The following is a 14003-nucleotide window of genomic DNA, read 5'->3' as shown; positions in this document are numbered from 1 at the left end:
AAATCTCCTAACAAACAAGAACCGAAAGAGATCCCACACAGTCTATAAACCATGCATTCTTTTAGAATATAAATCTTCTTTTCTGTATAAGATGATCAATCTGAGTACAGTTACATTGTTAAGTGAAGATATGAAATAGCATTTGTAGAATTATATTTCTACTATTAGAAGACAATGTACAAATACTTAGTTTGCTACAACTCCTGAATATCTATATCCAAAAAAATGAATGGAGAAGCTACTAAAATTCCATAGACCTTATAAATAGCTAAGGACATAACTTACAATCATTTAGACTAGATTTACAATACGCACCTTACACAGCATTAAAACAACAAATAATAAAAGACATAAAACAAGCTGCATTTTTTTTAAGAATGATCATATAAGTTGACATGAGACTGATTAAAAAAAAATTCCCTGATAGCTCAGTTGGTAAAGAATCCACCTGCAATGCAGGAGACCCCAGTTCGATTCCTGGGTCGGGAAGATGTGCTGGACAAGGGATAGGCAATATAAACCAGTCAATCCTAAAGGAAATCAGTCCTGAATATTCATTGGAAGGACTGATGCTGAGGCTGAAGCTTCAATACTTTGGCCACCTGGTGTGAAGAACTGATTCACTGTAAAAGACTCTAATGATGGGAAAGACTGAAGGCAAGAGGAGAAGGGGACAACACAGGATGAGATGGTTGGATGGCATCACTGACTATATAGACATGAGTTTGAGCAAGCTCTGGGAGTTGGTGAAGTACAGGGAAGCCTGGCGTGCTCAGTCGCAAAGAGTTGGACACGACTGAGCGACTGAACTGAACTGAGACCAATAACATGTGGCCCCAGGATACAGATTCCTTGTCCCAATTAAAGGAGAGTTGGATTTTTACTCTCAAATCTTATACAGCATTATTCTTATGATCCCATCATAGCTACTGATTCCTAAGAACCCACAACGTGCTAGACAGTTTGCTAGTTGTTTTCTGGGCATCATCTCTTTTTCTCTCAACAGCTCTATAACAAGTATGATACTATATTGACCTTGCCGACATAAACAGAGGTTAAGCAACTTATCCAGGGCCAATAGTAAATGGCAGAGCTAGGATTTGTCCCCAAACCTATATTATTCCAAAGTCCATGCTCTTTCCACTGTGCCCTGTTGTTATCTTCAGGTAACAGAAAGTCTTTGGTCATCAAGGGAAATTACTTCACATTTGCGAAATGAATCCCAGCAGCCCACTCAAAGTGGTGGGCATTGTCCAGAATATACTCTGTGTCTTTCTCCAGCCTACTTTATCTTGGCTGCAGCAGCCTCAGGATTTCTCTGTATTTTTATAACATGGAGGAATGTGGCCAGGGAGAAAGCTAGGTTAGTCCTGAAGTCCTGAAGGTCCATACAATAAACATATATCCACCCCGCCCACATACACACACTACAGAGAAGTCAAGTTAGGGATTACTTAGGATAATACCCTCCATTACTGTTACAGGGCTGATAACATCACACAGCTAGATCTATACTTGGTATAGATCTAGACCAAGTATATAGACCAAGACTTAGCATTTTCCAGCATGGAATAAGCAGTCAAGTGGGCAGCAAGAAGGTTTCTCCAGCTTTCTGCTAATTGGAAACCTTTGTTAACCAGCATTTTAGGCTAGTGTCAGTGCAAAGAAAAGACTGATAGTGACCCTGAAGCAGTTTCCATGTGAAGTCGGCCTCATTCTCTTCAGAATATTTGGTACTCTGTGCATAATACAGCCATTAGCCAGTGCCTACATCTAAAGTACTGTGTTTATGTGTTTATAACTCTCTGAAGGTGGTTTGTCTTTCTGGCAGCCCAGAAATTAGACCTAAATGATATGTATTGCATGCATATTAGAACCCTTGGAGAGTATTTTATCAAGAGCTACCAAATTTGTACATTAATTTATTAAATTGCATTAAAAATCTCACAAAAGATGCTATAGGCCTGCATAAAAACAAAAAAAGGGATGATTTAAGGGTTTTATCAAAGAAAAATGGCTCATGAATATAACTAACTTTCAGAAATCCTTTATTTTATTAAGTGCCAGGAGTGAGCTTCATCTATTTTTATCTAAAGTAGTAGGAACTCAGAAATCTCAAGAATGCTTTAATAGGGAAAGTTAATACAGAATCTGAGTGAAGAAAACATGGGGACAAACAGGTGCTCACTAATCTCTAAAAACAGGTGAGAAGTCTGATCCCTCAGATAATCCTGTTCGATTTTGTGAGTCAAAGATTTGTCATCTAACACATGTCAACAGTGATGAACGCCAGGAAGGAGTCAGTTATTTTGATTTTTTAAGGTATCTTCTGACATCATCCCCTAGATTTGGCAAATACTATTTTAACGTCCAAAGGATACTACTCCTTTGGGCATGCCCATACATATTTCCTATAAGAGAATGTAGTTCAAGACCTACAGTGGTATTCCATATATCCTGGTCATACACCTGCCTAACAAAGCATACCAAGTCTCTAGGGCTATACATTTTTACTACCCAAATGCACCCTGGGAAGAAACTTGAAAACGAAGTGGCATAACACTCAGAAGAAAATGGTTCATCATGGGGGTGTTAAATCTCATCATGAGGCAGTCAAACACATGAGCAGCATCTTAGACCAGATTTACTTTATGTGCTGTGAGATGCACACAGAATAGACTGAGTCTTTCTGATGTAAAAGCAAGACACCCCAAATAACCAACAGCATGTCAACCATAATGTAAATCAGTCACTGTATCCTGTGTGTAGCGACTGCAGACAGCTGCATAGATACTCCAAGAACACTTTCTATAAGCATTAGATTATATCAGCAGTTATCCCAAAGCCTGAGTGATAAGGACACTAAATGATGCATCAGGACATTCTTTGAACATGGGCCCTGCAAAAGGATAAAAAACAGGAGTTGAGAGCTGGAAACATGTGGAAAGAAAGAAAGAACAAAAATTCAGAGTGTGTACCGGGCATTGATTCTGGGTGATGATGGACTAAGGGGGAAAATGAGAATATCATTCCTTTCTCTTCCCGGTTCTTACCTTTTGGATTGATCTAAGTGATGTGTTTGTGGTCATCTCATCTGTCTGACATGAGATTCTAAGTACTCAGTGCTCAGAGGATGTAGAACTAAGGTGGAGAAGGAGTGGGGTAGATTTTTTTGCAGAGGGGAGGTGGGGATTGGAAAGAAACATCTACCAGAGGGTGAAGGAAGACAGAGTGAAGAGGAAGGGACATCAACAAAGATGCACAGAAAGAGTAATCAGAGATGTTCAGTAAAAACCAAGGGGTGCCTTGGAAGTTAAATAGAGATACCAGGAAAACTCAGTCAAATGGTACAGACCTGCATTGTCCTAAACAAGTAGCTACTAACCACACATGGCTATTGAGTACTTGGAATGTGACAAACTCAAATTGGGATATGCTCTAAGTATAAAATGCACAAATGATTTCATATAGTTAGTATAAAAAATAATGAAAATATATTGTTAAGAATGTTAATATTGATTCAATGCTGAACTACTATTTTAGATATGTTGGATTAAACAAAATGTGTTCTTGCTTTTCACTTTTTTATGTGTGTGTGTGTGTGTGTGCATGCTCAGTCACTTCAGTTGTGTCCAACTCTTTGTGACCCTATCAACTGTAGCCTGCCAGACTCCTCTGTCCGTGGGATTCTCCAGGCAAGAATACTGGTGTGAGGTGCCATGCCCTCCTCCAGGGGATCTTCCTGACCCAGGGATCGAATCTATGTCTCCTGTGTCTCCTGCATCGCAGGTGTATGCTTTATCATTGTGCCACCTGAGAAGCCCATTTTTACATGGCTTTTTACCTTTTTTCACTTTTCAATGTAGCTAAGAGAATTAAAAAATCACATTTATGGCTTATATTGTATTTCTTATTGGATGGTTCTATAATTTAAGGATATTCAGAATATCCTTAATCTGTTAAATGTAGATCTAAGGACTAAGTATTACAGACAATTTAAAATAGCAGAATCAAGAGAACAGTGGAATGAGATACTGGTTGGTAAACATGAATGGGTCACTGAGTAGGGGTGAGGCAGTAAAACTAATGTCTCTTTTGAAGAAGTTTATTGGCTAAGGAAAGGGGGGCTCAGACAACAGCTTTGAGGAAAGCAGAGGTAACGTAACAGATGGGTTCTTCCCAACTTTTTTTATTTGATTAGATGAGATGTAAGCATTTCAGTCTGGGGAACTGAAGATGCGTTAAGCAGAACTGAGGCAGGGATATACCAGAAAGAGTGGGGAGTTTAGAAGAGAACACTACTGAACTTATCAGCTTTGGGCAAGGAAAGGCTAGTTTTTGCAATATTGAATAACCCAGTCTCACCTTGACCCCTGCTGGGAGATAAGAATGAGGAAAGAGAGTGAACAGGGCCTTCCTAGATCAGGGTCAGGTATTACTCCAGGCAGGTCTCAGATTTTCTCGAGCAATCTTTACACCTCCTACAAAGGAGACAGTTGCTTTTTCAATAGATAAATAGGATAAGCAAGTCATTCAAGGTCACACAGGCAACAAGAGGAGAGTCCCACAGCGTGAGGCAGAAGGGCTGTGGTCAGAGAGTTCCCTTCACCACATCTGTCTGGAGAACCGAAGAAGTCCAGAGAAGAGGGAATGGTTCTTATTAGGCTATGTTTATGAATGTTCTTAAGAGAAAACCAAAATGCAACACTATAGTTACAGAGTTTAATTCTAATATGGAAGTAAATCCTGTGAATAATCACGGGGCCTCAATGGAAACGCCGCATTAGAGAGAACGGACATGTGGGCCAGGCCTGCCAGAAGCACTGCCTCAGAGGAAGAGCCCGATGAGGATAAACTGAGAATCCCCATTCCCAACAGCACACCCCAAAGTCAGGACTGAAACAATGGGAACAAAAGCAATAGAAAAATGTTCTGTCAAGGACAAACGACTCAGGTGGCAAGAAGGTGAACTTTTGCTACACTCAAAGCTAGGCATCACATGACCATAAACTTTCCTGGTCTCTTTTTCTGCACTTGGTTCTACAATCCAAAGTCAGATCTTACTTTTTTGATCTCTGTTTAAAACTATGCTGGAGGAGGTTCCATGTGCGCTATTATACAGAGTGAAGTAAGCCAGAAGGAAAAACATAAATACAGTATACTAACGCATATATATGGAATTTAGAAAGATGGTAACAATAACCCGGTGTACGAGACAGCAAAAGAGACACTGATGTATAGAACAGTCTTATGGACTCTGTGGGAGAGGGAGAGGGTGGGAAGATTTGGGAGAATGGCAATGAAACATGTAAAATATCATGTAGGAAACGAGTTGCCAGTCCAGGTTCGATGCACGATGCTGGATGCTTGGGGCTGGTGCATTGGGACGGCCCAGAGGGATGGTATGGGGAGGGAGGAGGGAGGAGGGTTCGGGATGGGGAACACATATATACCTGTGGTGGATTCATTTTGATATTTGGCAAAACTAATACAATTATGTAAAGTTTAAAAATAAAATAAAATTAGAAAAAAAAAAAAAAAAGATTCCCGGGAGAAATATCAATAACCTCATATATGCAGATGACACCACCCTTATGACAGAATTTGAAGAACTAAAGAACCTCTTGATGAAAGTGAAAGAGGAAAGTGAAAAAATTGACTTAAAGCTCAACATTCAGAAAACTAAGATCATGGCATCTGGTCCCATGACTTCATGGGAAATAGATGGGGAAACAGTGGCTGACTTTATTTTTCTGGGCTCCAAAATCACTGCAGATGGTGATGGCAGCCATTAAATTAAAAGCCATGAAATTAAAAGATGCTTACTCCTTTGAAGGAAAGTTATGACCAACCTAGATGGCATATTAAAAAGCAGAGACATTGCTTTGGCAACACAGGTCCATCTAGTCAAAGCTGTGTTTTTTCCAGTAGTCATGTATGGATGTGTGAGTTGGACTGTAAAGAAAGCTGAGTGCCAAAGAATTGATGCTTTTGGACTGTGGTGTTGGAGAAGACTCTTGAGATTCCCTGGACTGCAAGGAGATCCAACCAGTCCACTTTAAAGGAGATCAGTCCTGGGTGTTCATTGGAAGGGGTGATGTTGAAGCTGAAAGTCCAATATTTTGGCCACCTGATGTGAAGAGCGGACTCATTTGAAAAGACCCTGATGTTGGAAAGGATTGAAGGCAGGAGGAGAAGGGGACAGCAGAGGATGAGATGGTTGGATGGCATCACCGACTCAATGGTCATGAGTTTGGGTAAACTCTGGGTGTTTGTGAAGGACAGAGAGTCCTGGCGTGCTGCGGTTCATGGGATGGCAAAGAGTCAGACGTGACTAAGTGATTGAAATGTAACTGTAACTGTATTCTGTATATATTGTTTTGTTTTCCTTCCGTCATTGTCTTCAAACATGAGTTACCATTTTTTCTTTTCCAGCCATATATTTACATATAGCATGGTTATCCTTGGTCCCCTGACAATTTGTACATAAATTAGTCCATTTAGTTAAAAAAAAAAAAACAAAACTATGCTGGAGGAGCCAAGCTAGCAATAAGCAATTCAAACATCTTAACAGAAATTCTTAAGGGAAGATGAAAATCTCTCCAAAGTCCTTTCATTCTCTTTTCCACACGCAGAACAGTTTTTGTCAAACAAGCTAATAGAAACAAAAAAACTGATAAAGGAGGGGAAAGGCATCAGTTATGTATCTTCTTCAACTCAAGATGTTCTGATAGTCTTTCAATTATCAAAATAAAAGGTGGTTTCAATTATAGTTGATGGCCACAGGTGACAGTTCTAATGTCTGGTTTGATCCTGAAGACATGCTAGTATTATAACAACCATTTTAGCTTCCACAAGCTTTTCCTTTTTTACAGTAGGGAAACCAGTTGCTATTATTTTGTATTAGGCAATCTCATCAAATGTGCTCTGTATATAGCTAGGCAATAACCAGACTTCAAATATCCATTAGCTCCATTAGGAGATAATACATATTAGAGGGGGGTTCCCTTGTGGCTCAAATGGTAAAGAATCCAGCTGCAATGCAAGAGACCTGGATTCGATCTCTAGGTCAGGAGGACCCCCTGAAAAAGGAAATGGCATGAAATTTTTGTCTTTGATGTTTGTATTTGAGGGCTCAGAAGCAGGGAAAGAAAGAATTTCCTGCCCAAAATGTGGCTTGAGATGTATTCTCGGACTGATCTAATTATTGGCTTGTTATTATTTGGACTTCATCTCAGATTCTAGGAGCACAAAGCTCACAATCTTCTTATGTGGAACTTGGAAGCCCTCCGTGAATTACTGAAGTCAACTGGAAGGCATTAGCATCTCCTCAACAAATTATCAAATCCCAGTATTCTCTATTGATGGGCAGTAGGAAAGCTAAAATATATTGCTTGTCTTGAGGCAAAATTTCTGTTACTTCAACAGCTTCGCAGATAATCTATCTCCCTGTCTGGAATCATAATTTTATGTATTTAATTATTCTGACTTGTGCTAACATATCTGTCTTCCGATTATTTTGACTTATGTTAATGTATCACTTCTCTTGTCACATCTATATTTCAAGAAAAATGACATTAAGGACTTCTTCTTTTCCCAAGATTGCCCTCAACTCTTGTTTGTGTTTAGGCAGTTTCTTAACTTCCAACTACTTAAACAGTGGAAACTATTTAATCCAACAAGTAAAATCAATACAGTGGTAGTTTCTGGACCTAAATTCTATTTCTAGCATTAACTCTGAGCCATTAAGAAGAATCCTACCAGCAGCAGAAGAAAGTCTTTTTTTCAAGAAAGGAAACAGAGACCCAGCCCAGTGTCTGAGTAATGTGCATCTCTGCTTAAGATATGTAGGGTGTGATTTTCCCAGTACAATTTAATTTCCACCCTAAATGATCGGGAGGCATTTGCAGTATATGTGCATATGAGAAAGAGAAAGAGAGAGAGAGAGAAAGAGAAAAGGGAGAAAAACATACAGGTCTACTTGGGAGTGAGACCAAAGTTTGACATTTTCATTTTATCATCCCAGATCCTAGGTCATGCGCCTGATGGAGTTCACACTGAAGCTCTGGCCGAAACACTGGGTTGTCGGGAAAAAGTGAGAGTCAGAAACTATCATACAAACAGATAAACAACTATTACATTTTAAAGTGTGTTTTATCCTTTTAATGTGCGCTGTTTAGTTTATTTGCTTATGAGTCACCCTATGAAAAGCACTACTATTAACCGGGCTTCTTTGTTCATCTCTGGGAACCATGTACATGAGGATGGAGGAGACTGAGTTCTACTCCCTGCATGGTATGGGGAGGCAGTGGTGTTGAGAAAAGGAAAGCCAACAGTTTCCAGCGCCAGAGGCAGGGAAAAAAAGGGCTCAGGGTGCTGGAAAGATACAGGCACACAGCTTAAGGAGCGGCCGCTAACCTGGATATACAATGGAAAGAGGCATGCAGTGGGAGCCGTGCGGAGCTTTTTCTAGGCAGCATACACAGGAAACAGCTATGTCGGCAGTCTTACCATGGGTGAGAAGGTAATTCAGTTGCAGTGCATGTCACCCAATCCTCTTACCAACCTTAAGTAATGGTGTCTAATTAAAATGCTGTGAAGCCATCAGTCCAACTGAACGGAATATTGAGGAGAAAAACTAAGTTTAATGAAAATGTAATCAATTACAACAGGTATAAATGAGCTAAAGAAATTGTGAAAGGGTGGAGAAAGGGAGAGGAAAATTGATTTTTAACCTAATTTTACAAACAAAGTTGAGCTTTCGAATAAAATAGTCTGGATACTAAGCCATGAAATGGCATTTATTCCCCCTCCACATAATTTTAGAAAGCTGAGATTATTGAATGATTTAGAAAACTGGTATGGAATCTAGCTAATTTGGTGATTATCCAGTAAAGCTCAGAAAGTAATCACCAAAAGATTGTAGTGATATGGTGAACATGTGGACATTTATTAAGCACTGACATATATCAAGCGGTGCTCCAAGAATTTTTACATATATAATCTTGTTTATTTCTGTAACAAATTTATAAATAGATATTGTTATTATTCCCAATTTATAGAAAAGGAAACTGAGGCACAGAGATTGAGTAACTTGCCCAAAGTCATATCATAAGTAAATGTGAAATTTGGGATTGCTATCCACACCATCTGTACCAGAGTCCCTCTGTTACTACATTTGACAGGCAATGCCATTGAAAGTAATGGTGGGAACATGCATTTTAATAAGGAGGGGGTTCTATTGCTTTCAAAATCACATGCTTTTCCTACAAACACTAGGATATTTTGCATAACTTAGAGTGAATTCTAGAAATAGTTTATGTGCTAAAAATGAAATTCTGTGATAAATTTTAATCTATGAGTATTTGGAAACTCACAGATATCTGTCACTGGACCAAACTATCAGATACCAGAATCCATTAACAAGTTAATTCAACCCTTATTTTGGTCTTATGTCACCCAATGACAAAACACTATCTTCACAGTAGGGGAGTGGATAAATTAGGAGTTCAGGATTAACGTATACACACTACTGTATATGAAATAGGTAAACAAGGACCTACCTGTTTAGCACAGGGGAATACATTTAATATCTTTTAACAATCTATAATGGAAAGGGCTTCCCTTTCCATTATATGTACACACACATACATAAACACACATATATATAAAACTGAATCACTTGCTGTACACTTGAAACTAACACAACATTGTAAATTAACTATACTTCAATTTAAAAAATTAAGCTAAATTCAAAGATTTTTAAAAACTTATTTAGCACAGGGGAATACATTTAATATCTTTTAACAATCTATAATGGAAAGGGCTTCCCAGGTGGCACAGTGGTGAAGAATCCGACTGCCAATGAAGGAGATACAAGAGATGCAGATTTAATCCCTGGGTTGGGAAGATCCCATGGAGTAACCCATTAACTGGAAATGGCAACCCATTCCAGTATTCTTGCCTGGAAAATTCCATGGACAGAGAAGCCTGGAGGTCTACAGTCCATGGGGGGTCACAAAGAGTCAGACACAACTGAATGACTGAGCATACACACATAATGGAAAAGAATGAAAAAGAATGTATATAGATATACACACACATATATAGACACACACATATATAAAACTGAATCACTTGCTGTACACTTGAAACTAACACAACATTGTAAATTAATTATACTTAATTTTAAAAATTAAGCTAAATTCAAAGATTTTTTTAAACCCTCACTGTGTTGTATCCACTAAGCTAGGCAATTTTTTGTTAGTTCATATTAATTTAAGCTGGTCAACCATTCAAGCTCTAAATCCTGGTTAGAAGGTAGTATCATTTAAAGGAGAATATGCATGTATGTGCACACATCTGTTGGAGAAGGAAATGGCAGCCCACTCTAGTGTTCTTGCCTGGAGAATCCTGTGGATGGAGGAGGCTGGAGGGCTGCTGTCCACAGGGTCGCACAGAGTCGGACACGACTGAGGCGACTTAGCATGCATGCATGCATTGGAGAAGGAAATAGCAACCCACTCCAGTGATCTTGCCTGGAGAATCCCAGGGACGGGGGAGCCTGATGGGCTGCCGTCTATGGGGTCATACAGAGTCGGACATGACTGAAGCGACTTAGCAGCAGCAGCAGCATACATCTGTGGACACACACATAGGGTTTTACAGTTGCCCAGCAGGTACAAGACATGTACCCTGATGCTGTGCTTACACTGTCATTGCAGATGTCATTTTAATTGCCTATTGACATGTGATTATGATATATGTGGTACTCAAATTTAAAAAACTTCCAAATATGAATTCTATTACCCACTTTTCTTCCCACAAAGATGGGTATCTTGTAAGCCATATGTGATCTGGGTAGTAAAAAGATTATCTGTCTTTATGTCTTATTTAATTCTCCTAGATGTCCTTGATAGTGTCTTGCACAAAAAGACCATGAATAACTTTGTTTTAATTTATTTGTTTGTCTCACTTATTCCTGATTGGAGCAATTGAGAAAAATTACATTCATAAATCTTATTGCCAAGATAATTAATTATGCACGAAATACTCCAAGCTGCTTCTGATTCTCATTAATGAAGCAGATTATCTGCAAAATAAGATGCTGCTGGAGTTGGGAAAAAAGGTCAGCTACTCATATTTAAATGTAAAACAAGTGCACATTTTTACATCTGAAAAACAAAGAGAGGACATGCTATGATTATGCTTTTCAGGCTATCACATCCCAATTAAGATAGAAAAGTATGTGGTCTTCATCTGCTTTTTTTCTGAAATTGATGTAAATTTTAAGTTGCCATCATTGTGGTCACCTAATTTCTTTTCCAAAGGAAATTAGCTGAACTATTACAGTTCAAAAGCATTAGGTTATAAGCACTTAGAAACAGAGGAGTATTAAATGCATCTTTTAAATGGCTCTTATGAGAGAAGATGCATTAGATATTCAGACACTCACATGTTATTCATCAGTAATCTTTGCTTAATTCTCCATTTAATGTTCCTTCTTCTTACATGGTTAAAATGATTGACAAAGCTGATATTTTATTAATGGAAGGTTTGACAGTTCCTGTGTACCCTAAAAAAAAGTACAGAACTGACAAAATTATCTTTACCCTCCAATGAAGCATGTGTCTCTGTGGTTCCAGTGTTCCAGGCTTTATGGGGTAGTTCATCCGGGAACATGACAATCACAGAACTCAAACTACTAACAGAGTCACATTCAATTTGGTGTCCCTGCTGCTAATCTTCCTCAGTGTATCTTCAACAAAACTTTAACATAGACCATTCAGGAAAAACTTGAAAACTTAGGTAAGATAATTATGCTTCTATCTACCTGGATTTAAAAATCTTTCCTGTTAACATAATTATCAATATAGTAAATCTCACTTATTATTTATAATAGTGAGAAACTGAAGAGACTCTACTTCCACATCAATAAGATATTAAATTGTGCTACATTCAGAGAGTGAAATACAACATGAAAATTATCTATGGTATTTTTGACACAAGACTATGTCTAGGACATGTTTAATTTGAGTATTAGGTAATAAGATAACAGATAATATGCATAGGTTATTAGTTTTTGTTTGCTTGTTTTGCTATTTCTTTAATAAATGTATGTGTGCCTGTGATATACTCATGCTTGGATAAAAGTCTAAAACACAGCAGAAGTCAAATGTTAATTTGCAATTATTTGTATGGATAGTAATCTAATCTGTAGTTTTAACTCATTAATAGATAAACATTAAATCAAAAGCAGAAAAATACAATTCTATTTTTTTGAATTGCTAATTGAGTTTCCATTAAACAAGTATGGCTAAGATTATAAAAGTGACTTATTTGATCATACCCTGTGAAAGCAAAATAAATAATGAATTTAGCCTTTAATGCAAGACCAATCTTTCTGAGAGCAAAGATGAGTAGGATTGCGGGAGCATGTAATGCATTGAGTCTTCACTGTTCTTTTCAGACGTGATGATAAAAAAAGCTAATACTAATATTGCATTTTCCATGTACCAGGTACTGTTCTAGCACTTGACATAAAACAGCTCGTTTTATTACCTCATATTTTACAGAAGGTTCATTTGATGGGTTGAGATGAGAAAAGACATTTGATGGGTTTCCCTGATGAGAAAACTCAGGGAGGTTAAATAATTGCACAGGTACTCAACTGGTAAATGGCAGAGTCAGGATTCGAATGCAGTCAACAAGCTCCAATACTTTGGCCACCTGATGCAAAGAACTGACTCACTGGAAAAGACCCTGAGGATGGGAAAGATTGAAGGCCAGAGGAGAAGGGGACGACAGAGGATGAGATAGATGGTTGGAATCACCAACTCTATGGACGTGGGTTTGAGTAAGCTCCAGGAGTTGGTGATGGGCAGGGAAGCCTGGCGGGCTGCAGTCCATGGGGTCACAAAGAGTCGGACATGACTGAGTGACTGAACTGAACTGAACAAGCTGGTCCCAGGATCTGTGATCATAAAAGCACAATGAAACAACAGTGACCATTATTAAACACTTGAGCTGCTGCTACTGGTACTTGTGAAAGAAAACATAACGTGGGGTGTTTTAAGACAAAGAGTCTTAAATTTTATATGTAAGGAAAGGATTAATTTATTTATTGATACACTTTAAAAATTTATTTTTTGGTCTCATGATCTTTTTTTTTTTTCTTTTGGACACACACGGCACATGGGATCTTAGCTCCCTGACCATGGATCAAACCCATAATCCTTGCAGTAGAAGCACAGAGTTTTAACCACTGGACTGCCAGGCAAGTCCCTCATGACCTTTTTATAAAAATTCTTATTGAAATATAGTTGATTTACAATGCTGTGTAAGTTTCAGATATATAGCAATATATATATTTATATATACACACACAGACATAATCATTTATAAATATATATATGCATGTATATTAGATTTTTTTCCTTTACAGGTTATTACAATACAGTGAATATATTCCTTGTGCTATATAGTAGGTCCTTACTGGTTATCTCTTTTACATATAGCAGTGTGTATATTTTAATCCCAAACCCCTAATTTATCCCTCCCCCTATTTCCCTTTGGTAACCATAAGCTTGCTGTCTATAGGTTTATTTGTGTTTTGTAGACAGGCTCATTAATATCACTTTTTTAGATTATAAATATAGTGATATCATATGATATTCATCCTTCTCTGTCTGACTTACCTCAGACACGTATGATAATCTTTAGGTCCATCCACAGTGCTGCAGATGGCATTATTTCCTTCTTTCTATGGCTGAGTAATATTCTTTTGTTTATACATACCACATCTTTATCCATTATCTTTTGAGGGACATTTAGGTTGCTTCCATGTCTTGGCTATTGTAAATAGTGCTGCTATGAAGACTATGATCAAAACCATCCCACAGAAAAAGAACTGCATGAAGGCAAAGTGGTTGTCTGAGGAGGCTTTACACACAGCTGAGGAAAGAAGAGAAGCAAAAAGCAAGGGAGAAAGGGAAGATATACAA

The 14003-nt window shown here is 38.1% G+C and overlaps 1 protein-coding gene across 4 annotated transcripts in view; it reads right to left on the bottom strand.

Moving 5' to 3' along the window:
• The window catches only part of CCDC141 (coiled-coil domain containing 141), a 225856-nt gene that overhangs the window by 124078 nt on the left and 87775 nt on the right, over positions 1-14003 (bottom strand). The window lies entirely within an intron of this gene.

The sequence above is a fragment of the Bos indicus genome, chromosome 2 (genome assembly GCF_029378745.1).
Source record: "Bos indicus isolate NIAB-ARS_2022 breed Sahiwal x Tharparkar chromosome 2, NIAB-ARS_B.indTharparkar_mat_pri_1.0, whole genome shotgun sequence".
Lineage (NCBI taxonomy): Eukaryota > Metazoa > Chordata > Mammalia > Artiodactyla > Bovidae > Bos > Bos indicus.
Note: the sequence above shows the minus strand (reverse complement) of the source record. Positions and strands in the feature narration are given on the sequence as shown.